This window comes from Lissotriton helveticus, chromosome 6, assembly GCF_964261635.1.
Source record: "Lissotriton helveticus chromosome 6, aLisHel1.1, whole genome shotgun sequence".
NCBI lineage: Eukaryota > Metazoa > Chordata > Amphibia > Caudata > Salamandridae > Lissotriton > Lissotriton helveticus.
In genome coordinates, this window is record NC_136067.1 from 873,885,608 (window position 1) to 873,910,769 (window position 25,162).

The window sequence follows — 25,162 nt, forward strand, 5'->3', positions numbered from 1 at the left end:
CTGGTAGTCACAAATGACTAAGCGGCATACATTGAAAGTGATGCAACTTCCATGGTTTCAACCATCAGGGACCCGACAAAGTATGCCATAGGCTATCGGTTCACCGACGGGACTGACAGAGAAACATGCTGGACATGAGTTCTGCCAGTAAAATTTGGCCATGTTTCTATATCTATAGGAATTCATTATAATTCAGCGGACAAGTTACTCTGTCACAAATGAGACAAATATGCAGTCCGCTGCATTACAACTTCATTATATCCAACTAGTGCTTAAAATGGGCCGGTGCTGTCTGGTATGGAGTACCGGAACCTTTTTATTTTGAGAGTGAAAGCACCGGCACTTCTGAGGAGAAATGCTATACTTTTAATTGGAGAGTACCAGCACTTCTCAGAAACAAACAGGTATTCTGGTACATAGTACCTGCACTTCTATTTTTCCCTTTCAAGCACTGTATCCAACAGTACTTATAATGCGCCAGACGGGATAGCCATCATGTTTGTGATGGAGTAACCCGTCTGCCGAACTCCAAATCAGGCCCCTTTGTTTCACCACTATTGAAGGCCAGCTAGGATGTTCGTTTCAGGAGGTGCAGTGGCTTATCTCAGATTCTGAGTGCAATTCTTTAGTGAATTGATGTGAAGGCATGTTTCAGTGATGAATGGAGTAATGCTCTTTGAGTCTTTATCTCGTTTTAAGGCATGCCTACTTTTAAACGGATGTCACTGATTCCTTCCTTGTGTTTTTCAGCAAGAGTCTCTATGCACCTGTTAACCTACTCTGTTGGGCACATGGTTGAACCGCGCTGTTGTTCTCAGGGCCGGCTCTAGGGCGGTGCGACCTGTGCCACCGCACCTATTGCTGACTTCGCATGTGGGCACCTGTTTGCTAGTTTATATTGTGCTTAAAAGCACCTGCTGCCCTGTTCCTGACCTCCAGCAATTTTCAGGCAACAATTAATATGTCAAGAGAACTCCGGTGATTAATGCTCTTCCAGGAGTAGAAGTTTTGATCCATGGCAAGGTAGCGCAGAGAGTTAATATGCCTGCTGCGTAGAACATGAACCATGCAGATCACAAAGGGAATGTAATGTAAACAGGTCAGTGGGTTACTGCTTTTGTCAGAGACTTCCTTTTGTTAGTTGCAGTTTACAGTAAGCTGTTAACTGTCATCAAAGAACTGTGTGCAGACTTCAAGGTATAGATTAGAGCTATGGATTTTTTCCCCAGACTTTCATTATGCTATTGTTGCAAAAAGGGTTCATTTGGGTACAAATCAGTTCTTGTTATTAACCCCTTGGCTACAGCGGTAATTCCGCTGCGGTGCTGGGGGGGGGGGGGGGGGGGCGGCGCCGCCATGCTTGTGACGAAACCACTCCGTCACGAGCCACGGGCACGCTGCGCTCATGACGGAGTGGTTCTGTCACGGCCACGGCCGCTCAATAATTTACCCGCGCAGGCGGGGGATTGATGCCGCATGGGCGGAGCGGCCGCGGCGTGACAGGACCACTCCGTCATGAGCACAGCGCGCCCGTGGCTCGTGACGGAGTGGTTCCATCACAAGCACGGAACGGGTTAATGAGAGCCCCCATTCATTGAGTTACATTTTAAATTCAGAGTTTGTGCTTCTCCAGACCAAGTACTCTTCAACTATATTGCCTACCCGTATGGATAATAAGTGAATCCACCACTTGTTGACCTCTGTCTTAAGTAACATTTCCTAAACACTGATTTACACACCTATGAATGATAGTCTCTGTGTAATGTGTGTGTTATGGAAAGTACTCTGACATCCTTCACTTTTATGAGTGACGCTATAAAATTAATTAAACTCATCCGAGAGAGAGTGGTTATGGAGACTGTTAAAGGGTGGTAGGGAGGGAATCCGTGGCGGAGGTGGTCACTGGGGGGCACCAAAAAACATTGTCGCACTGGGCGCCACCACTGCTAAAGCCGGCCCTGGTTGTTCTCTTAACATTAGTCATAAATCATAATGTTACTACTGTTAACGTTAAGGTTTAGGAATGGTTCTGCTGTTGGATTTTCAAACTTTTTAAATGGAGTTGACGGCTCTAATCAGTGCTGCGGCTCCTTGAAGAATGAATGAAGACGTTCATTCCAATGTCTGTATCTCAGGGCGCACTGCGACCCACCAGCAGAGATTCCAACAGTGAATGGCGCAACTGTTGAAGGAAACAATGCTCACCGCTCGCAGTGCACGTGAGGCACTTATTGCATACAAGGTCAATGACTAACAATGCGCGCGCGTGCACCTCAATACTAACCACGCGCCTGTCCCATGCCCGTCAAGATTAACCACGCGGCAGGCGCGTCATATACTCTCGACAACGACGTGGAATGCACTCGCAAGTTAGGGTACATTCAGAAGCTTGGCTGCAGCCGCAACTCTCACAATACAGGCTTGGCATTGCATCACTGCTAAGAAAAGAAATTGGAAAAGTCCATACAGGCGCGTCAATATTTCTTTTATGATAAAGCAATTCCTCTTCGTTGACATGTGTAACATGCATGTTTGGGCATGTCGAAAGAATTGAATTTGTAATGTTTTTTAAATTGATGTGAATTTGTGACAGTGATTTGCGACACCATATAATTCATTGCAAAGGGAAGGGGGAATTCGCACGCCTCCGCATTGAAAATGATGAAAGGAATAATGCGTGTTACACTGGAAAAAGTGAGAACTGCCTGATTCTGTTTTGTCTTGTCTTTGTTGGTGGTATAAAATATATCGGTTTTTTTTTACAGAGAAGGGAAATTTTAACACACAATAAATAACAATCACAACTCATGTACACTTTCAAATACAAAATCCACATGTATATGCAAATCCACAACTTTTAAAAACAGTCAAATACAAAAAATGCACAATGTTAATGCGATAAGCATATTTTCTGGTATCATGGTATTGTTGTCCACAGGTGCCTTCCTTTTACCTAAGAAACACTTAATAAGTTAAAACATTACGTTGCACCATAGACATCTGTGGGTAAATGGGGAGGAAAATAATGTGGTTAAAAGAGATCTTAGAAAAAGAGAAATTTAACAGTGAGTGAAGTGGGAACAATAACCCCTTTTACTGGATTTTGACAACAAAACGAGAAACAGCGGCAGCTCCCCTCAAACTGCCACTCTGTTACACTCCTTGACTTTTAGGTTCTTGGGTCTTACACTGAACCCCCAGGCCTAGGGCTGTTCGGTGTAAATGTGTGGAATAAGTCTAGTCACTTGGGCCTAACTGCTGGTGGGGGTGTTATGGCAGTATGGGTATTTTACCCTCTTCTCGCATTTTAGTGCATTTGAAACATTATTGGTTAGTGTATTTTCCCTTATTGAAGAGGGCAGCATGGAACTCTGAAACTGGCAAAATAGTTTGCTTTTTCTCCCTTGGACATTTTTCAGAGCTACAAAGGTAGAGCAAAAAGTGGGGATTGTTGGCTTACTACCTCAGAAGCTTTATTACAATATATATATATATATATATATATATATATATATATATATATATATATATATATATATATATATATATATATATATATATATATATATATATATATATATATATATATATATATATATATATATATATATATATATATATATATATATATATATATATATATATATATATGCAATGTTATATAGGAGCAATGGGTATTTGCAACTTCTGTCAGCGCTCATATGGCAGAAGAGGCTGCGGATAATTGTACGTTCCCTATTGTAATGCAACCCCTAGGCACGCATTTTCTGCCCATTAATTGTCAAGGAGGCGGTCATTCATTTGCATGAGGGTGAGCCCCATGCAAATGAGGGAATGCTTATGCCCTTGAGACCACGTCATACTACTGACCGTGCGCAGTGGCAAACAGCTTCCTACGGAACATGTTACTTGTGCACTACCAAGGAAATGGTACATCGTTAGTATACCTCACAAGGCAACATTTGAGGCATGGAGACCTTAGTCCAATGCACACACACAGTTGCTAGGCCTAGGGCATCATTGTGCCCACCTATGAAAGGAACGATCTCTGCCACTCATTAAACCCTTGCCCGTGGGGCTAATTCCCCCGCTGTGCTGGGGGGCAGGGGGCGCGCACAGCGCCCCGGGGGTCATGACGAGCTGAGCTCGTCACGGCCACACCCGTTTCCTCAGAACGTTCAGCACAGGAGGGGAATTAACCCCACGTGCGAGCGTTCTGACCGTTATGACGAGCTCAGCTCGTCATGAGCACACGGCCACCGTGGCTATGGGAGGGGTTAAAATCAGCTTAGTCTATGTCCTGCAGGGAAAGATGGCCTAGTAGTTTGAAACTCCTGGTTAATTTGGATGCTTGATTCCGGTCTGGGAAAGACATGGCTTGGTAGTTCGGACTGGACTGTTCCCATGAGGCACAGGGTCAGAGCTGATTTGCATATAGCCAGTGTCTATTCCAGGGTGGTGTGGAGTGCAAAAAAACGATGGATTTAGGCCCAGATCCTTGTACTGGGGTGAATGTATGACATTGTTCTACATTCTGTCCATCAACTGTGTTTTTTGCAATTTTCACCCCGAGTGGGCTGGGTATGCTCAGACGTGAGTCCCAGGCTCTCCACACCACTGGAGTCAAGCTATCCAGGTTGATGAAGGCTGATAGCCAGAAACCGGTCCTTGAATGCTTGATTCCGGTCTGGGAAAGACTTGGCTTGGTAGTTCGGACTGGACTGTTCCCATGAGGCACATGGTCAGAGCTGATTTGCATATAGCCAGTGTCTAACCCAGGGTGGTGTGGAGTGCAAAAAAAGATGGATTTAGGCACAGATCCTTGTACTGGGGTGAATGTATGACATTGTTCTACATTCTGTCCATCAACTGTGTTTTTTGCAATTTTTCGGTCAAGCCTGCACGCAGCGCTCATGTGCTGTCGCTATTGTGACAATCTCTTGTGTTTGGAAAAAAAAACTCAGAAGGGGCTTTTAAGGCCGCCCACCCTCACCATTTGCTGACAGCATAATCACTCTGCTCTGCTCTGCTGCCTTCTAATTCGGCAGAACTTGCAATACGTCACATCCTGCAGCTTGTGTGGAGCACCGCTCAAGTACAGATTGATTAAACTTAATTAGTGTCCCTCTGCTGTTCGCGCTGTGATGGAGGTACTATTTCTACTTTTGCGGTTCCCCCTGGCCACAATCATGGACCGACTTAAGTGCTCCCGATCATCACGCACTCCCGAGTCCCCTCGGGGCCAAAGCAGGTATCCATTTCTGTGTCCCAAGTTTTATCTTATCATTGCTGAGACAGGAGAGAGGCAGCATGACCCACTCCACGCGTTCCCTCTCCTGAGCAATGGCCCTGCCCCCACTCAGCAATTATAATATATAATATATATTTTTTTTACATTAAATCGATATATGTGTGTGTGCTTTTATTTATTTTTTATTTATTTAATTTTTTTGCTTTGCCACATCTACCCGCTTGCACAAAGCTCCTCATGTTTTTGGCCACTCCCCAGAGAGAGCGAAGTGGTATAATTTATCCAGGAAGTAATCCATTTATAAGTAGTGAGGTACTGAGGGACCATGGTGCCAGAAGCGCGGAAGAGGTATCGGACCTAACAGTCCTTGTGAGTTTCTGTCAGAGCTGGCCTAGTCGTGCGCCTGATTGGGACAAGGTTTGACTGGTAATAACCGGCACGACCATCATCGGCAGCTTTATGAGCCATTCCCTCGTTGATTCCATGCCGCTCTCTTTTACTCAGAATAAAAGACGTTGGAAGTAGGCAGCAGACACCAGCCTGGAAAGGACTGCATGTACGAACATAGAAAAGCTAGTTTCTTGCAGGCTTGGGGACAGCAATATACAGTTGCAGGCCTGACAGCATCTGCAAGGTTGTGCCATGTGAAATCTGCGGACTATAGTTATCAATTGTGCAGCAAGTGCAGTGGTGTCAGTAACCAGTGATATGAGTGGCTGCTTTCTCCCCAGTTCTGGCTGTATTTTTGCTGGTATGAGGGGCCACTTGCTTCCCAAGCATGCACTAGAGATTGTTGCTTTCTTGCTGCACCACTGGTAATATACGTACCAGGAGACATGATCAAAAGTGTAGGCCAGGCAAAGTGGGAGAAATTTGTGGTCAGAAACATAATGCAATAGCCAGGTAATGCATCGTATTGTGGTTGCATTTATATAGCACTTCATATCTCGGACTACCAGCATTATCTGTTGACCTCTGCTGATTCATTCTTTATTGGCAGTTACAAATCCCATACACTACAATCATCATTATAACTCTTACACCAGGACTTATCCTACAGAAGACTGCGGCCAGCGTCTGGAAATAAATAATTTGAAAAACTCTGACAGATCAACTCCACAGGTATCTATAAATAAGTCCAAGTTGTTGTATTTTCAGACTGCAGCTTAGGCGTATGCCACGCCCACTGATTCATTTTCATCGCTCTGTTGGGGTGCCCTCCATCCTCCCAATACCACATCCCACCCATTGCCTGCCTCGGCTCTGAGTGGCCCAGCGGAAAGGCGCCCCTGCTATTCGTTGGTTAGTTTTATAGGTAGAGCCTAGTGCAGCGCACATGCGCTGTTCTAGGAGAAGGCCTCTTGGAATCACTTTAGACTTTCTGCAAACTTGTGTGTGTGGCGTTCGATTTTCCACACATGCTATTGGCCTTTGAGTGTGGCTCTAAAAAACTGAAAGCACGCAATTGGCCAAAGGCGGGTGCCTGTCCCTCCTTTTCTGAAAACGTTTACTACCACAACGTTTAGCTGTCGAGAGGGAGCAGCGGCGCGCAGCGTGCCATCTGTTGTGCATCATGTTTCATTTCAAGACCTTGCATCTTTCCTTGCATGGCGCGCCCCCTCCACCCCGGCCAAGGGACAGACCCCACCGCCACAAGAGTGTGCGCTTCTTTTCCAGCACTCGCATTCATGACAATAAGATACTAACAAGGCGCGTCCCCTCCACCCCAGCCAAGGGACAGACCCCGCCGCAACAAGAGTACACGCTTCTTTTTACAGCACTCGCATTGCATCTATGTCAGCACACTCTTCCTGCAGATTTATCTTTGTATTAGTATGCTATTGTCAAGACATTTCCTATACTCTGTAGTTGGCCTCTATAGTTGCCTCTTTTTCGGTATCATCTTAAAAATTGACTGCACCTTTTGAAATTAGCGTTTTTCATCACCGTGGTTTGAGCTTCCTTTCACACCTCTGTGCAGCTGTGGTGCGTGCAACCTTTGACATCTCTGCTTAGTGCACAGCTGTGCTGCGTGTATTCTTTCCCCACATTGCTTTTGGTGCTCGCTCGATCCAGGGGCGTAACGCAGGCCCTTGCTGGGGGCTTAATTTGAGCCGGTGTCTGCCGGTGCGCACATGGGCACTTAGTTATTAGCACTTGCTTTTTATGCGTGCTTGCTGGCACCCGCTGCTAAATAATGCCTCTACTTAGCTGTGGCGCGTGCTACCTTTCACATCTCTGCACAGTGTACAGCTGTGGTGCGAGCTTCCTTTCCCGCCATTGCACAGTACATAGCTTAAAAATTGACCACACCTTTTAACATTCATGTTTTTTCAGCACCATGGTGCACGCTTCCTTTCACACCTCTGCGCAGCTGTTGTCTGTGCTACCTTTGATATCTCTGCACAGTGGACAGCAGTGGTGTGGGCTTTCTTTCCCCCATTGCACAGTATATAGCTTAAAAATGGACCGCACCTTTTAACATTCGTGTTTTTTCATCACCGTGGGGTGTGCTACCTTTGAGATCTCTGCACAGTGCACAGCTGTGGCAAGTGCTTCCTTTCACCCCACTGCACAGTAATGGCACGTGCTTCCTTTTACAACACGGTACAAAAGGGGGTGGTGATGGACGGAGCATCTGAACCAATCAAACACTCACACCCAGTCAACAGATCTGGGTTTAATCCATCACTGTTCTTTAGCCCACTCTGCCACCCCAGTTCAGACATGGCCATATGCAAATCAGTCTGACCCTGTGCCTCATGGGAACAGTCCAGCCCGAACTGCCAAGCCATGCCTTCCCTGGACCGGAAACAAGCCTCCGAGGACCGGTTTCTGGCATTCCAGCCGTCTTCAGCCCGGCTTGCTTGAATCCAGTGGCAAAGTGAGCAAGGGACTCACGTCTGAGCATACCCTGCCAACTTATGGCGAACAACGTGGTACAAAAGGGGTGGTGATGGACGGAGCATCAGAACCAATGAAACACTCACACCCTGTCAACAGATCTGGGTTTAATCCATCACCGTTCTTTAGCCCACTCTGCCACCCCAGTTCAGACATGGCCATATGCAAATCATTCTGACCCTGTGCCTCATGGGAACAGTCCAGCCAGAACTGCCAAGCCATGCCTTCCCTGGACCGGAAACAGGCTTCCGAGGACCATTTCAGCCGTCTTCAGCCCGGTTTGCTTGAATCCAGTGGCAAAGTGAGCAAGGGACTCACGTCTGAGATTACCCTGCCAACTTATGGCGAACAAAGTGGTACAAAAGGGGGTGGTGATGGACGGAGCATCTGAACCAATCAAACACTCACACCCAGTCAACAGATCTGGGTTTAATCCATCACCGTTCTTTAGCCCACTCTGCCACCCCAGTTCAGACATGGCCACAGTGCAGATATGTGGCCTCCTTTCACCCCAGTGCACAGCTGTGGTGCGTGCTCCCTTTCACCTTATTGCACATTGCACAGCTGTGGTTTGTGCCTCCTTTCACCCCACTGCACAGTGCACAGCTGTGGTGCGTGTTTCCTTCACCCCACTGCACGTGCCCCCTCCATCACACCCACTTGTTTCTCTTGTTTTCTGATTAATAAACACATTTCACACACATATGCCCAGGTTTCCGATGTTATCATTTGTGAACTCACTGGACCTCGCAGCTTTTCTTACAAGGCGCATCCCCTCCATCTCAGCCGAGGGACAGACCCCACCTCTATAAGCTGGATTATAAAGCGCCCTGACAGAAGCACCAAGGCGCTGGACCTTGCAGCTTTACCTACAAGGCGCGTCCTCTCCACCCCGGCCGAGGGACTGCTGTAATAGTATGATAATATTATAAATTTTTAGGGCTCGGCCTACGTCAGCCCTGCGTAAGCAGGGGGGCGGAGCTCCGAGCTCCTTTAGTTAGGGGGTTCTGGATAGTGCAGGAAAAATTCCTCAGTGCGCGAGATTTTTCAGTAGTTTGTTTTGCCTGGTGCATGGTAATTGGTCCGCGCGGTGCCCTGTTTCTAGTAGCCTTCACGCAATAGGCCATATGTTTTTCTGCTTCAGCACTTCCGCCATATCCTGTGTGGTGAACAATTATAGCTGTCAGGGTGCTGCGGTAATAGAATCCAGATGGTCGGGCGCGTTCACCAGTCTGCCGTGAGTTTTACGTGCGCGCGTCTCTTTGCCTCCTTTCATGTTTAAGTGTTGGCCTTTCGCCAGATGCCGGCTCGCAGAGGCCTCTGATATTGCCTCTCCCCGCCTTCTCCTTACTGCAGCCCCCACCACTGGAAACGACAGGCTGGGAGCTCACAGAAGCCTCTATATCACCTCTCCCAGCCTGTTCGTCCTTTCAGCCCCCACCGCTCCCCCTGCAGCCCCCACCACTGGAAACGAGAGGCTGGGAGCTCACAGAAGCGAAGCCTCTGACATCGCCTCTCCCAGCCTGCTCGTCCTTTCAGCCCCCACCGCTGGAATTGATATTCAAAGCATGCTTTTGATATACATAGATATGCTCTGTTGCAGTGTGTGGTAGATGGCGTTGTGTAGCAGGTGTAGTGTTATCAGTGTTACTAAGCTATGATTGTGCAGCAGGTGCAGTGGCACCAGTGTGGCGTAGCTATCATTGGTGCAGCATGTGCAGTGGTACCGGTGAGTGGTAGCTACCATTGGTGGAGCAGGTGCAGTGGTAGTGTTGCTTAGTGTTAAGACAAGCGTCGGATTCGCGTAGGAAACAAGAGATAACGAGAACTGCAAAATCCAGGAGCAAGCCCGCCAGAACTACCAGTCCCAGAAGGCCGTGTGAGGCATTCGCGCTGAGAGGGCGTCCCCATTTAAGCAACCCGGAAGCCAGCAGTAAGCGTCGAATATTCTGAACTATCGACGCAAGTACGGAGACGCTGCCACAAAGAAGGTGAGCTCTGTTGGATTCGGCGGCTTTGGAGCAGGAGCCAGTTATTCCGGTGAGGAAACAACTGATGCCCAGAACAGCGTGTACGGTGCTCCGCTTCCCGCTCTGTTGTTCTTTGTGAACTCCGGTCCGCTCCGTCCCCTTGTCAGTCCCCGCTCGAGGGTTCTCGAGCAGGTAGGACTTCGGACTTCGGTCCTTCCGGTACATTTGGACAGTCCCCGCTCGAGGGTTCGAGCTTTGTGGACTCCGGTCCTTACGATACAAACGACAGTCCCCGCTCTAGGGAATCGAGTGTCAGGACGAGGTCCTTTGACGTGACCTGTGGCCAGTCCCCGCTCGAGGGTATCGAGTGTCGGGACGCAGTCCTTTGACTTAACCAGTGGCCAGTCCCCGCTCGAGGGTTATCGAGTGTTATGAACAAACACTGAGAAAATACTTTGTTTAGCGCATTTGCCCTCCGTTGGAAGCTTGTCAGGACTGACACGCATGCGGAGGACGATTAAGACGGAGCGAAATCCTTAACGGGGAGAGACGTATCGAGTGGCATTTTCGGCCATTAATTAGCACGGTGTCCTCTGTTGGAGGGTGCTAGGACTAGCATCATTGCAGAGGACGGTTAGACCCTATCCCGTAACATTTCGCGGTCTTACTTTGATTATGTTTTGACCCGTTAGAGCAAGCCTGAATAAAGAGCTTGTTTACTTCAACTATCAGCCTGGTACATCCTCTGTGAGGTTAACAGGGGGGGTGTGTGGGATTAGACTGTGTTACCCGATCCCGAGGATAGCAGGATTACACAATATTCGACCTTTTCCAACATCAATCAACCTCCTGGTCGAGTAACCGGTCATGGCCACCTTGGAGGACGTGTTGGCGGCGTTAGTAGACGTCCAAAACGAATTAGCTGCTTCACGACAAGAAACGGCTGACTTAAGGGCTAGGGTGGATCATCAACAGCGCAATCCGTTCAACGCGGGGGCGTCTCCCACGGGAACCCCGGCTGCAGTGGTGGTTGAGATGCCGGTAGCCATACCACTTGCCACACCGGAAAGGTATAGCGGGGATCCTACCACGGTTCAGGTGTTCATAACACAAGTGGCGCTGCATTTCTCCTGTAAACCAAAGTCGTTTCTGACCAACCAGGCGAGAGTGGCCTTCATGATATCCTATTTGGCAGGGAATGCAGCACAATGGGTGGTTCCTTTGGTAAGCTGGGACGATCCGCTATTGTACGACTGGGAACAGTTCCAGGAAGAGTTCATAAAGGTGTTCGATCGGAGAGCGGATTCGTACACAGCCGACAGGGAACTGCTGGAACTGAAACAAGGCACAACCGGGCTGGTCCATTATCTGAACGCGTTCAGGCGCTTGGTTGCGGAATCCAAATGGCCCCCTGCTAAACAAACAGCGCTTTTTCACCAAGGATTGAGCGAGGACTTGAAAGACGTGATAGCGCAGATAGATCCCCAACCGGTGCACTGCGAAGACCTGATCAGCCTGGCCCTTCGCCTCGACCATCGTCTTAGCGAAAGACGTAGGGTGGTGCACAAGAAGGACAAAGCCCCTACCGCGTCGGGTCAGACGGCTATCACCGAGGCGACGCCCACACCCCGCGTGGACTACATGGACATTGGGGCCGTTAGAGCTAGCCTCACGGCCACCGAGAAAGAGTCGCGAAGAAAACAAGGCCTGTGTCTGTACTGCAGCAAAAAGGGACACTACGTTCGCGAATGCCCTGCAAAACCCAAGACAGGACGTCTCCGTCCCGGTCGCATGTCCACAGCTTCAGTGGACAAGCCGGCGCAAAACTAATGAGCTCCCAGAACAACGAAGGGGATTCTCGGAGTCATGGTTCTATCCCTTCTGCACAACTACACTCATATGAGAGCAAGAGGCCCTTGTTCATCCCTTTGCAGTTGTTGGTTCGGAACCGATGGGTTTCGGTCTCGGCGATGGTCGACTCAGGGGCCACAGGGCTGTTTATGGACGAGAGGGAAGCACAACGCGTAGGAGTAGCGCTACAGAAGTGTGTGGTCCCGGAGGAAGTCTTTGTTGTGGATGGGCGCAGGTTGATTTCAGGGCCCATCAGCCACCACACCGGGAATATTGAGGTAATCTACGGGACTCAACACACAGAGACTCTGGATTTTCACATCATCTGTGCTCCGCAGTACGGGATCATATTAGGTTTACCGTGGCTGAAAAGACACAACCCCTCGATCAACTGGGAAACCCAGGAACTACGAATGGACTCCCCTTTCTGTTTACGGGTCTGCACACAGAAAAAGGAAGGTCCGGAGGACCAGGGGTGGGTGGTGGCCACAGCAGCTGAAAAGGAGGTGGTTCTCCCTGACGCCTATCGGGGTTACAGGGACGTGTTCAATGATGACCAAGCGGAAACACTCCCACCGCATAGGGTATACGACTGTCAAATCGACCTAGTCCCGGGAGCAACGATACCTGGCGGTAGGTTGTACGCCTTGTCCGAGCCCGAAAACCTCCACCTCCGGGCGTACCTGGATACGATGCTTCGCCTAGGCTTCATCAGGCCTTCGAGATCCCCTGCGGCCTCACCACTGTTCTTCATCCCTAAGGCTAACGGGGAACTCCGCGCTTGTGTGGATTTTAGGGCGCTTAACACCATCACGATTAAGAACCGATACCCGTTGCCCCTCATCAACGTGCTCCTGGAACAAGTAAAAATGGCTCATGTGTACACCAAGCTCGATCTGAAAGGGGCATACCATCTGATCCGCATGCGTCGCGGAGACGAGTGGAAGACGGCATTCAAGACGAGGTTCGGCCTGTATGAGTATAGAGTCATGCCCTTCGGGCTATGTAACGCCCCTGCCGCGTTCCAGTTCTTTTTGAACGACGTGCTGAGAGACATCCTGGATGTATACGTCGTCGTATACATCGATGACATTTTGATTTATTCGGACACCACAGAGGAGCACGTGAAACATGTGGCCTCAGTACTACAAATCCTTAGAGACAACTTGCTTTACTGCAAGCTTAGTAAATGCGACTTCCATGTGACAACAGTGGAATTTCTGGGGGTCATGTTGAGCCCAGAAGGCCAGACCATGGCGGAGAGAAAGGTGAAAGCAGTAACAGACTGGCCGGCGCCACGGAACAGCAAGGACGTACAGAGCTTTCTTGGCTTTGCCAACTTCTACCGCCGGTTCATAGAGGGGTTCTCTGGGCTAGTGACGCCCATCACACAACTATTGAGGAAGTCTGTGAGGTTCGGTTGGTCGGACGAAGCGGAGGGGGCATTCCGTGCCTTGAAACACGCCTTCGCATCCGCGCCTGTACTTGCCCACCCTGACCCGGAACAGCAATACACGGTAGAGGCGGACGCATCTGACCTGGCGGTGGGAGCCATACTGTCGCAGAAGAACCCTGCGACGGGGGTGCTACATCCAGTTGCGTTCATGTCATGCAAATTGAACCTGGCGGAAAGAAATTACCACGTCGCCGAGAAGGAACTCTTGGCCATCAAGGACACCTTTTCCGAGTGGAGACACCTGTTGATGGGGGCTAAGCACGTAGTGATGGTCTACACCGACCATCGGAACCTCCAGTACATGACGGCTGCTAGGCAATTGTCTCCTCGCCAAATGCGGTGGATGTTGTTCTTCTCCGGCTTTCACTTCACCATCACATACAGGCCAGGAACAGAAAACAGGAAGGCCGACGCGCTGTCCAGGCAATCCACAGAAGCTCGGAGTCCGCAACCGACAATAGAGTCCATCATCAACCCGAGCACGGTGGTTGGGGCTCTCCAGCCTGGGCACTTCCTACGCGACGTCCAGAAAGGAGTCAATACCTTTCGATGGAAAGCATGGTTGCGGAGACACGAGGAGTGGCAGGTGCGCGACGGCATTCCAGTTAAGGGCGGCTGTGTGTTGGTGCCTACCGCAAGACTACAGAAGCAGGTATTCATGTGGTGCCTTGAGTCGGCCAGTGCAGGACACTTCGGACTGGAGAAGACGGTCGACTACGCCTCACGTCAGTTCTGGTGGCCTACGTTGAGGGCGGATGTGAGGAACTGGATCAACGCTTGTGCGACCTGCTCCGCCATGAAACCGGATCACAAACGCCCACAGGGTTTACTGCAACCACTACCGACTCCCACCAGGCCATGGGATTGCATCTCACTGGATTTCGTTGTGGGGTTGCCCGGGGACAAGGGATGTACTGCTATTCTGGTGGTCGTCGACTATTTATCCAAGATGGGTCACTTCATCGCATGTAAGGGAGTACCCACGGCCGGACAATTGGCTGTCATGCTTCCTAAGGAGGTGGTAAGGGCTCATGGCCTCCCCAGCATTATCGTTTCGGACCGGGGATCGCAGTTCACGGCACGGTTCTGGAAGACCTGGTGTTCAGCGCTCCATGTCACCTCAGCGTTGTCAACCAGCTACCATCCGCAAACAGACGGACAGACGGAACGCCTCAACCAAACACTGAAGCAATACCTCCACTGTTACATTGACCAAGGAAAGGAAGAGTGGGTGGACCTGTTGTGGCTTGCAGAAATCGCGTACAACAACGCCACACACGCCTCAACCAAGGTGTCGCCTTTTTACGGCAACTACGGGCACCATCCCAGGTTCCTCCCATTATCGCACCCCTCGTCGACGACGGGAGTTCCAGAAACCGCCAGAAGGGTGGCGCACATCAGGGAGACTGTGGTGAGAGCAAGGAAGTGCTTGGAGGAGGCCAAGAAGAGATATAAAACATCGGCAGATAAAAGAATGAGGCCGGGCCCGCTGTATAAGGCCGGGGATTACGTATGGGTATCTTCCAGGAACCTACGTTTCCGTAAACACAGCGTTTTCCATCCCCGTTTCATAGGGCCTTACCGCATCAAGGACTGCCTGAGCCCGGTGAACGTACGGTTGGAGTTGCCTGACAACCTACGGATTCACCCTGTGTTCCATGTTTCGCTGCTCAAACCCTCTTTGACGCCCAGACACACTGCGCCTCCTCCGGTGTGGGTGGACGGGGAGAAAGAATACGAAGTCCACTGCATCAGGGATTCACGATGGCGCAGGGGTAAGCTGTGGTACCTAGTGGCATGGAAGGGATACGGGCAGGAGGAGGAGTCCTGGGAACCCGTCGCCGGGATCTGTGCGCCGAGGCTGGTGTCAGCGTTTCACAGGAAGTACCCGACCAAGCCCGGTCCGGCTGGCAGGCCCTGACGGGAGAGGGATGTATTGTTAAGACAAGCGTCGGATTCGCGTAGGAAACAAGAGATAACGAGAACTGCAAAACCCAGGAGCAAGCCCTCCAGAACTACCAGTCCCAGAAGGCCGTGCGAGGCATTCGCGCTGAGAGGGCGTCCCCATTTAAGCAACCCTGAAGCCAGCAGTAAGCGTCGAATATTCTGAACTATCGACGCAAGTACGGAGACGCTGCCACAAAGAAGGTCAGCTCCGTTGGATTCGGCGGCTTTGGAGCAGGAGCCAGGTTATTCCGGTGAGGAAACAACCGATGCCCAGAACAGCCTGTACGGTGCTCCGCTTCACGGTCTGTTGTTCTTTGTGAACTCCGGTCCGCTCCGTCCCCTTGTCAGTCCCCGCTCGAGGGTTCTCGAGCAGGTAGGACTTCGGTCCTTCGGGTACATTTGGACAGTCCCCACTCGAGGGTTCGAGCTTTGTGGACTCCGGTCCTTACGATACAAACGACAGTCCCCGCTCGAGGGTATCGAGTGTCAGGACGAGGTCCTTTGACGTGACCTGTGGCCAGTCCCCGCTCGAGGGTATCGAGTGTCGGGATGCAGTCCTTTGACTTAACCAGTGGCCAGTCCCCGCTCGAGGGTTATCGAGTGTGGAGAACAAACACTGAGAATATACTTTGTTTAGCGCATTTGCCCTCCGTTGGAAGCGTGTCAGGACTGACACGCATGCGGAGGACGAATAAGACGGAGCGAAATCCTTAACGGGGAGAGACGTATCGAGTGGCATTTTCGGCCATTAATTAGCACGGTGTCCTCTGTTGGAGGGTGCTAGGACTAGCATCATTGCAGAGGACGGTTAGACCCTATCCCGTAACATTTCGCGGTCTTACTTTGATTATGTTTTGACCCGTTAGAGCAAGCCTGAATAAAGAGCTTGTTTACTTCAACTATCAGCCTGGTACATCCTCTGTGAGGTTAACAGGGGGGGTGTGTGGGATTAGACTGTGTTACCCGATCCTGAGGATAGCAGGATTACACTTAGCTATGATTGTGCAGTAGGTGCAGTGGCACCAGTGTGTGGCGTAATTACCATTCGTGGAGCAGGTGAGGTGTTATCAGTGTTACTTAGCTATGATTGTGCAGCAGGTGCAGTGGCACCAGTGTGTGGTAGATGGCGTTGTGTAGCAGGTGTAGTGTTATCAGTGTTACTTAGCTATGATTGTGCAGCAGGTGCAGTGGCACCAGTGTGGTGTAAGTATCTTTGGTGGAGCAGGTGCAGTGGTACCAGTGTGGCATAGGCGTAGCTACCATTGGTGGAGCAGGTGATGTGGTACCAGTTTAGTGCAGCAGGTGCAGTGGTACCAGTGTGTGGTAGCTACCATAGGTGGAGCAGTTGCAGTGGTAGTGTTGCTTAGCTATGATTGTGCAGCAGGTGCAGTGACACCAGTGTGTGGTAGATGGCGTTGTGTAGCAGGTGTAGTGTTATCAGTGTTACTTAGCTATGATTGTCCAGCAGGTGCAGTGGCACCAGTGTGGTGTAAGTATCTTTGGTGGAGCAGGTGCAGTGGTACCAGTGTGACGTAGGCGTAGCTACCATTGGTGGAGCAGGTGATGTGGTACCAGTTTAGTGCAGCAGGTGCAGTGGTACCAGTGTGTGGTAGCGACCATAGGTGGAGCAGTTGCAGTGGTAGTGTTGCTTAACTATGATTGTGCAGCAGGTGCAGTGGCACCAGTGTGGCGTAGCTATCATGGGTGCAGCATGTGCAGTGGTACCGGTGTGGTGTAAGCATATTTGGTGGAGCAGGTGCAGTGTTACCAGTGTGGTTTAGGCGTAGCTACCATTGGTGGAGCAGGTGCTGTGGTACCAGTTTAGTGCAGCAGGTGCAGTGGTACCAGTGTGTGGTAGCTACCATAGGTGGAGCAGTTGCAGTGGTAGTGTTGCTTAGCTATGATTGTGCAGCAGGTGCAGTGGAACCAGTGTGTGGTAGATGGCGTTGTGTAGCAGGTGTAGGGTTATCAGTGTTACTTAGCTATGATTGTGCAGCAGGTGCAGTGGCACCAGTGTGGCGTAGCTATCATTGGTGCAGCATGTGCAGTGGTACCGGTGAGTGGTAGCTACCATTGGTGGAGCAGGTGCAGTGGTAGTGTTGCTTAGCTATGATTGTGCTGCAGGTGCAGTGGCACCAGTGTGTGGCGTAGTTACCATTCGTGGAGCAGGTGAGGTGTTATCAGTGTTACTTAGCTATGATTGTGCAGCAGGTGCAGTGGCACCAGTGTGTGGTAGATGGCGTTGTGTAGCAGGTGTAGTGTTATCAGTGTTACTTAGCTATGATTGTGCAGCAGGTGCAGTGGCACCAGTGTGGTGTAAGTATCTTTGGTGGAGCAGGTGCAGTGGTACCAGTGTGGCGTAGGCATAGCTACCATTGGTGGAGCAGTTGATGTGGTACCAGTTTAGTGCAGCAGGTGCAGTGGTACCAGTGTGTGGTAGCTACCATAGGTGGAGCAATTGCTTGGTAGTGTTGCTTAGCTCTGATTGTGCAGCAGGTGCAGTGGCACCAGTGTGTGGTAGATGGCGTTGTGTAGCAGGTGTAGTGTTTTCAGTGTTACTTAGCTATGATTGTGCAGCAGGTGCAGTGGCACCAGTGTGGCGTAGCTATCATTGGTGCAGCATGTGCAGTGGTACCGGTGTGGTGTAAGTATATTTGGTGGAGCAGGTGCAGTGTTACCAGTGTGGCGTAGGCGTAGCTACTATTGGTGGAGCAGGTGCTGTGGTACCAGTTTAGTGCAGCAGGTGCAGTGGTACCAGTGTGTGGTAGCTACCATAGGTGGAGCAGTTGCAGTGGTAGTGTTGCTTAGCTATGATTGTGAAGCATGTGCAGTGGCACCAGTGTGTGGTAGATGGCGTTGTGTAGCAGGTGTAGTGTTATCAGTGTTACTTAGCTATGATTGTGCATCAGGTGCAGTGGCACCAGTGTGGCGTAGCTATCATTGGTGCAGCATGTGCAGTAGTACCGGTGAGTGGTAGCTACCATTGGTGGAGCAGGTGCAGTGGTAGTGTTGCTTAGCTATGATTGTGCAGTAGGCGCAGTGGCACCAGTGTGTAGCGTAGTTACCATTTGTGGAGCAGGTGAGGTGTTATCAGTGTTACTTAGCTATGATTGTGCAGCAGGTGCAGTGGCACCAGTGTGTGGTAGATGGCGTTGTGTAGCAGGTGTAGTGTTATCAGTGTTACTTAGCTATGATTGTGCAGCAGGTGCAGTGGCACCAGCGTGGTGTAAGTATCTTTGGTGGAGCAGGTGCAGTGGTACCAGTGTGGCGTAGGCGTAGCTACCATTGGTGGAGCAGGTGATGTGGTACCAGTTTAGTGCAGCAGGTGCAGTGGTACCAGTGTGTGGTAGCGACCATAGGTGGAGCAGTTGCAGTGGTAGTGTTGCTTAGCTATGATTGTGCAGCAGGTGCAGTGGCACCAGTGTGGTGTAGCTATCATTGGTGCAGCATGTGCAGTGGTACCGGTGAGTGGTAGCTACCATTGGTGGAGCAGGTGCAGTGGTAGTGTTGCTTAGCTATGATTGTGCAGTAGGCGCAGTGGCACCAGTGTGTAGCGTAGTTACCATTTGTGGAGCAGGTGAGGTGTTATCAGTGTTACTTAGCTATGATTGTGCAGCAGGTGCAGTGGCACCAGTGTGTGGTAGATGGCGTTGTGTAGCAGGTGTAGTGTTATCAGTGTTACTTAGCTATGATTGTGCAGCAGGTGCAGTGGTACCGGTGTGGTGTAAGTATATTTGGTGGAGCAGGTGCAGTGTTACCAGTGTGGCGTAGGCGTAGCTACCATTGGTGGAGCAGGTGCTGTGGTACCAGTTTAGTGCAGCAGGTGCAGTGATACCAGTGTGTGGTAGCTACCGTAGGTGGAGCAGTTGCAGTGGTAGTGTTGCTTAGCTATGATTGTGCAGCAGGTGCAGTGGCACCAGTGTGTGGTAGATGGCGTGTTGTAGCAGGTGTAGTGTTATCAGTGTTACTTAGCTATGATTGTGCAGCAGGTGCAGTGGCACCAGTGTGGCGTAGCTATCATTGGTGCAGCATGTGCAGTGGTACCGGTGAGTGGTAGCTACCATTGGTGGAGCAAGTGCAGTGGTAGTGTTGCTTAGCTATGATTGTGCAGCAGGTGCAGTGGCACCAGTGTGTGGCGTAGTTACCATTCGTGGAGCAGGTGCGGTGTTATCAGTGTTACTTAGCTATGATTGTGCAGGAGGTGCAGTGGCACCAGTGTGTGGTAGATGGCGTTGTGTAGCAGGTGTAGTGTTATCAGTGTTACTTAGCTATGATTGTGCAGCAGGTGTAGTGGCACCAGTGTGGTGTAAGTATCTTGGGTGGAGCAGGTGCAGTGGTACCAGTGTGGCACAGGCATAGCTACCATTGGTGGAGCAGTTGATGTGGTACCAGTTTAGTGCAGCAGGTGCAGTGGTACCAGTGTGTGGTAGCTACCATAGGTGGAGCAGTTGCAGTGGTAGTGTTGCTTAGCTATGATTGTGCAGCAGGTGCAGTGGCACCAGTGTTTGGTAGATGGCGTTGTGTAGCAGGTGCAGTGTTTTCAGTGTTACTTAGCTATGATTGTGCAGCAGGTGCAGTGGCACCAGTGTGGTGTAGCTATCATTGGTGCAGCATGTGCAGTGGTACCGGTGTGGTGTAAGTATATTTGGTGGAGCAGGTGCAGTGTTACCAGTGTGGCGTAGGCGTAGCTACCATTGGTGGAGCAGGTGCTGTGGTACCAGTTTAGTGCAGCAGGTGCAGTGGTACCAGTGTGTGGTAGCTACCATAGGTGGAGCTGGTGCAGTGGTAGTGTTGCTTAGCTATGATTGTGAAGCAGGTGCAGTGGCACCAGTGTGTGGTAGATGGCTTGTGTAGCAGGTGTAGTGTTATCAGTGTTACTTAGCTATGATTGTGCAGCAGGTGCAGTGGCACCAGTGTGGGGTAGCTATCATTGGTGCAGCATGTGCAGTGGTACCGGTGAGTGGTAGCTACCATTGGTGGAGCAGGTGCAGTGGTAGTGTTGCTTAGCTATGATTGTGCAGTAGGTGCAGTGGCACCAGCGTGTGGCACAGTTACCATTCGTGGAGCAGGTGAGGTGTTATCAGTGTTACTTAGCTATGATTGTGCAGCAGGTGCAATGGCACCAGTGTGTGGTAGATGGCGTTGTGTAGCAGGTGTAGTGTTAACAGTGTTACTTAGCTATGATTGTGCAGCAGGTGCAGTGGCACCAGTGTGGTGTAAGTATCTTTGGTGGAGCAGGTGCACTGGTACCAGTGTGGCATAGGCATAGCTACCATTGGTGGAGCAGGTGATGTGGTACCAGTTTAGGGCAGCAGGTGCAGTGGTACCAGTGTGTGGTAGCTACCATAGGTGGAGCAGTTGCAGTGGTAGTGTTGCTTAGCTATGATAGTGCAGCAGGTGCAGTGGCACCAGTGTGTGGTAGATGGCGTTGTGTAGCAGGTGTAGTGTTATCAGTGTTACTTACCTATGATTGTGCAGCAGGTGCAGTGGCACCAGTGTGGTGTAAGTATCTTTGGTGGAGCAGGTGCAGTGGTACCAGTGTGGCGTAGGCGTAGATACCATTGGTGGAGCAGGGGATGTGGTACCAGTTTAGTGCAGCAGGTGCAGTGGTACCAGTATGTGGTAGCGACCATAGGTGGAGCAGTTGCAGTGGTAGTGTTGCTTAGCTATGATTGTGCAGCAGGTGCAGTGGCACCAGTGTGGCGTAGCTATCATTGGTCCAGCATGTGTAGTGGTACCGGTGTGGTGTAAGTATATTTGGTGGAGCAGGTGCAGTGTTACCAGTGTGGCGTAGGCGTAGCTACCATTGGTGGAGCAGGTGCTGTGGTACCAGTTTAGTGCAGCAGGTGCAGTGGTACCAGTGTGTGGTAGCTACCATAGGTGGAGCAGTTGCAGTGGTAGTGTTGCTTAGCTATGATTGTGCAGCAGGTGCAGTGGTACCAGTGTGTGGTAGATGGCGTTGTGTAGCAGGTGTAGTGTTATCAGTGTTACTTAGCTATGATTGTGCAGCAGGTGCAGTGGCACCAGTGTGGCGTAGCTATCATTGGTGCAGCATGTGCAGTGGTACCGGTGAATGGTAGCTACCATTGGTGGAGCAAGTGCAGTGGTAGTGTTGCTTAGCTATGATTGTGCAGCAGGTGCAGTGGCACCAGTGTGTGGCGTAGTTACCATTCGTGGAGCAGGTGAGGTGTTATCAGTGTTACTTAGCTATGATTGTGCAGCAGGTGCAGTGGCACCAGTGTGTGGTAGATGGCGTTGTGTAGCAGGTGTAGTGTTATCAGTGTTACTTAGCTATGAGTGTGCAGCATGTGCAGTGGCACCAGTGTGGTGTAAGTATCTTTGGTGGAGCAGGTGCAGTGGTACCAGTGTGGCGTAGGCGTAGCTACCATTGGTGGAGCAGTTGATGTGGTACCAGTTTAGTGCAGCAGGTGCAGTGGTACCAGTGTGTGGTAGCTACCATAGGTGGAGCAGTTGCAGTGGTAGTGTTGCTTAGCTATGATTGTGCAGCATGTGCCGTGGTACCAGAGTGTGGTAGATGACGTTGTGTAGCAGGTACAGTGTTTTCAGTGTTACTTAGCTATGATTGTGCAGCAGGTGCAGTGGCACCAGTGTGGCGTAGCTATCATTGGTGCAGCATGTGCAGTGGTACCGGTGTGGTGTAAGTATATTTGGTGGAGCAGGTGCAGTGTTACCAGTGTGGCGGAGGCGTAGCTACCATTGGTGGAGCAGGTGCTGTGGTACCAGTTTAGTGCAGCAGGTGCAGTGGTACCAGTGTGTGGTAGCTACCATAGGTGGAGCAGTTGCAGTGGTAGTGTTGCTTAGATATGATTGTGCAGCAGGTGCAGTGGCACCAGTGTGTGGTAGATGGCGTTGTGTAGCAGGTGTAGTGTTATCAGTGTTACTTAGCTATGATTGTGCAGCAGGTGCAGTGGCACCAGTGTGGCGTAGCTATCATTGGTGCAGCATGTGCAGTGGTACCGGTGAGTGGTAGCTACCATTGGTGGAGCAGGTGCAGTGGTAGTGTTGCTTAGCTATGATTGTGCAGTAGGTGCAGTGGCACCAGTGTGTGGCGTAGTTACCATTCGTGGAGCAAGTGAGGTGTTATCAGTGTTACTTAGCTATGATTGTGCAGCAGGTGCAGTGGCACCAGTGTGTGGTAGATGGCTTTGTGTAGCAGGTGTAGTGTTATCAGTGTTACTTAGCTATGATTGTGCAGCAGGTGCAGTGGCACCAGTGTGGTGTAAGTATCTTTGGTGGAGCAGGTGCAGTGGTACCAGTGTGGCGTAGGCGTAGCTACCATTGGTGGAGCAGGTGATGTGGTACCAGTTTAGTGCAGCAGGTGCAGTGGTACCAGTGTGTGGTAGCTACCATAGGTGGAGCAGTTGCAGTGGTAGTGTTGCTTAGCTATGATTGTGCAGCAGGTGCAGTGGCACCAGTCTGTGGTAGATGGCGTTGTGTATCATGTGTAGTGTTATCAGTGTTACTTAGCTATGATTGTGCAGCAGGTGCAGTGGCACCAGTGTGGTGTAAGTATCTTTGGTGGAGCAGGTGCAGTGGTACCAGTGTGGCATAGGTTTAGCTACCATTGGTGGAGCAGGTGATGTGGTACCAGTTTAGTGCAGCATGTGCAGTGGTACCAGTGTGTGGTAGCTAACATAGGTGGAGCAGTTGCAGTGGTAGTGTTGCTTAGCTATGATTGTGCAGCAGGTGCAGTGGCACCAGTGTGGCGTCGCTATCATTGGTGCAGCATGTGCAGTGGTACCGGTGTGGTGTAAGTATATTTGGTGGAGCAGGTGCAGTGGTACCAGTGTGGCGTAGGCGTAGCTACCATTGGTGGAGCAGGTGCTGTGGTACCAGTTTAGTGCAGCAGGTGCAGTGGTACCAGTGTGTGGTAGCTACCATAGGTGGAGCAGTTGCAGTGGTAGTGTTGCTTAGCTATTTTTTTTTTTTAACATCATTTTTATTGCAGATCCAAAGCTTACACATGCCATACATTGTTGAGTACTTTCCACAGCTATCACTCTCGCGTATTGTCCGATTGGGTGGTGCAACTACACAGCCAAATGGCCCACATCCCGGAGGCCGGGCGGCATCAAACATCAATTTAAGTCACCCATCAACCTCATAGTTCTGTTTTTCCTCCTGCTAGTATGCCCATAATCTGCTTCTCCATTTTACCCCTACCCCCTCCCCCTCGCCCCTGCCTGCGTCTACGCCCGGAAGCGCCGTTATCCAATTAGTGTGGTCTTTACCAGGAGGAATGTGTTATTCATAAAGAGTGTGCCCCTGGTGCGTCTACGGGATCCTCAGGTCCTGAGTCAGAGTGCTCTCCGTCCTCCTCTACAGTACTATCTCTAAGCACCTGCACTAGTGCTTCCCATGCTGCTGCCCTTTCCAGGGCCTTCTCGTCAGCTGTGCGGCGGGCCAGTTGATATCCTAACGTACTCGGGCTCGCCGCCCATTTAAGACATTCATTAAACCAACGGTCATATGTGGGTCCCTTCTTTGACTTCCAATTCCTAGTAATTTCCCTCTTGGCCAATATTAACCCCATATCTATAAACTGACTAGTGACCTTGTTCTTGGGAGTATGCGGAAACCAATGTAACACCCCTACCGCTTTAGTGTATTGCAACTCCCTGTCCGTTGTCGTATTTAACGTCTCCCCAACCTCCCGCCAATAATCCTGTAAGCGCAAGCAGTCCCATAGCATATGGCCCAGGTCCGCCCCCGCTGTGTTACATCTGGGGCAGGCTGCGTTTTCCACTCCAAAATATTTCCCAATTTTCCCCGGTGTGAGGTAGGCCCTGTGGAGGATATAAAAATGTATCAATTGAAAGCGGGCATTCCGCGTACTCTTCCTCGCTCGCCTCAACAGCTGCACCCAAGTCGTGTCAGGGATCTCCAACTGGAGATCCGCTTCCCATTTGGCCTTCAGTGTAGTCAGCGGTTTTATCGTTTCTCGCAGCATTCGAGAGTAGAGGCAGGTCACTGCCTTATAAGTGCCAGCCGCCATCATAGTGTATTGGCAGGCCATGGACGTGACAGGTTCCTGTAGGCCTACCCCCCAATGCGCCTGCATGGCCCTGGTCACAGCAGCGTGCATCAGATAATCTCCCCTAGGTAGATCAAATCGGTCCTGCAAGATTTGATATGGCAGCAATACCCCATCCTCATAGAGGTCTCCTAGCATCTGCAGCCCCGCATCTTCCCACCCCTGTAGCCGCGACCAGTCACCACCGTGGGGCAGTGCAGTCACCATTCCCAACGGTATCTCAGGAGCATACATGTGTCTCAACCCCGCTCTTCGCCTCGCTCTGTTCCAACAGAGCCTGAACGTCCTCTCCTCCAGGGGGAGATCCCTAATAAGGAATCTCTGCTGTAGAGTTATGTACGCAAGCATATGCCGGGGGACACCCCCGTCTCTCTCTTGTTCCGGGCCTCGGTATACTCCCGCCACCTCCTGGGGAAAGACCTGCAGTTGGGCCGCCAGATAATAAAACTCAAAATCCGGCACTGCCATGCCCCCCTCATCCTTAGGTCTAATCAACGTATCCAACGCTATTCTCCGTCTGCCCGTACCCCATAGAAACGATATCAGCAGCGATCGCAGCTGCCGGAAAACAGAGCCCGGTATCCACACCGGCAATGTACGGAAGTAGTAGAGGAGACGCGTTAGAGCCACCATTTTCAGTAAAGCGATACGGCCTGTGACTGAGAGCGGAAGAGTGGCCCAAAAGGTCATATTTCCTCTCAACGCCCGGACACAGCGACCTACATTGC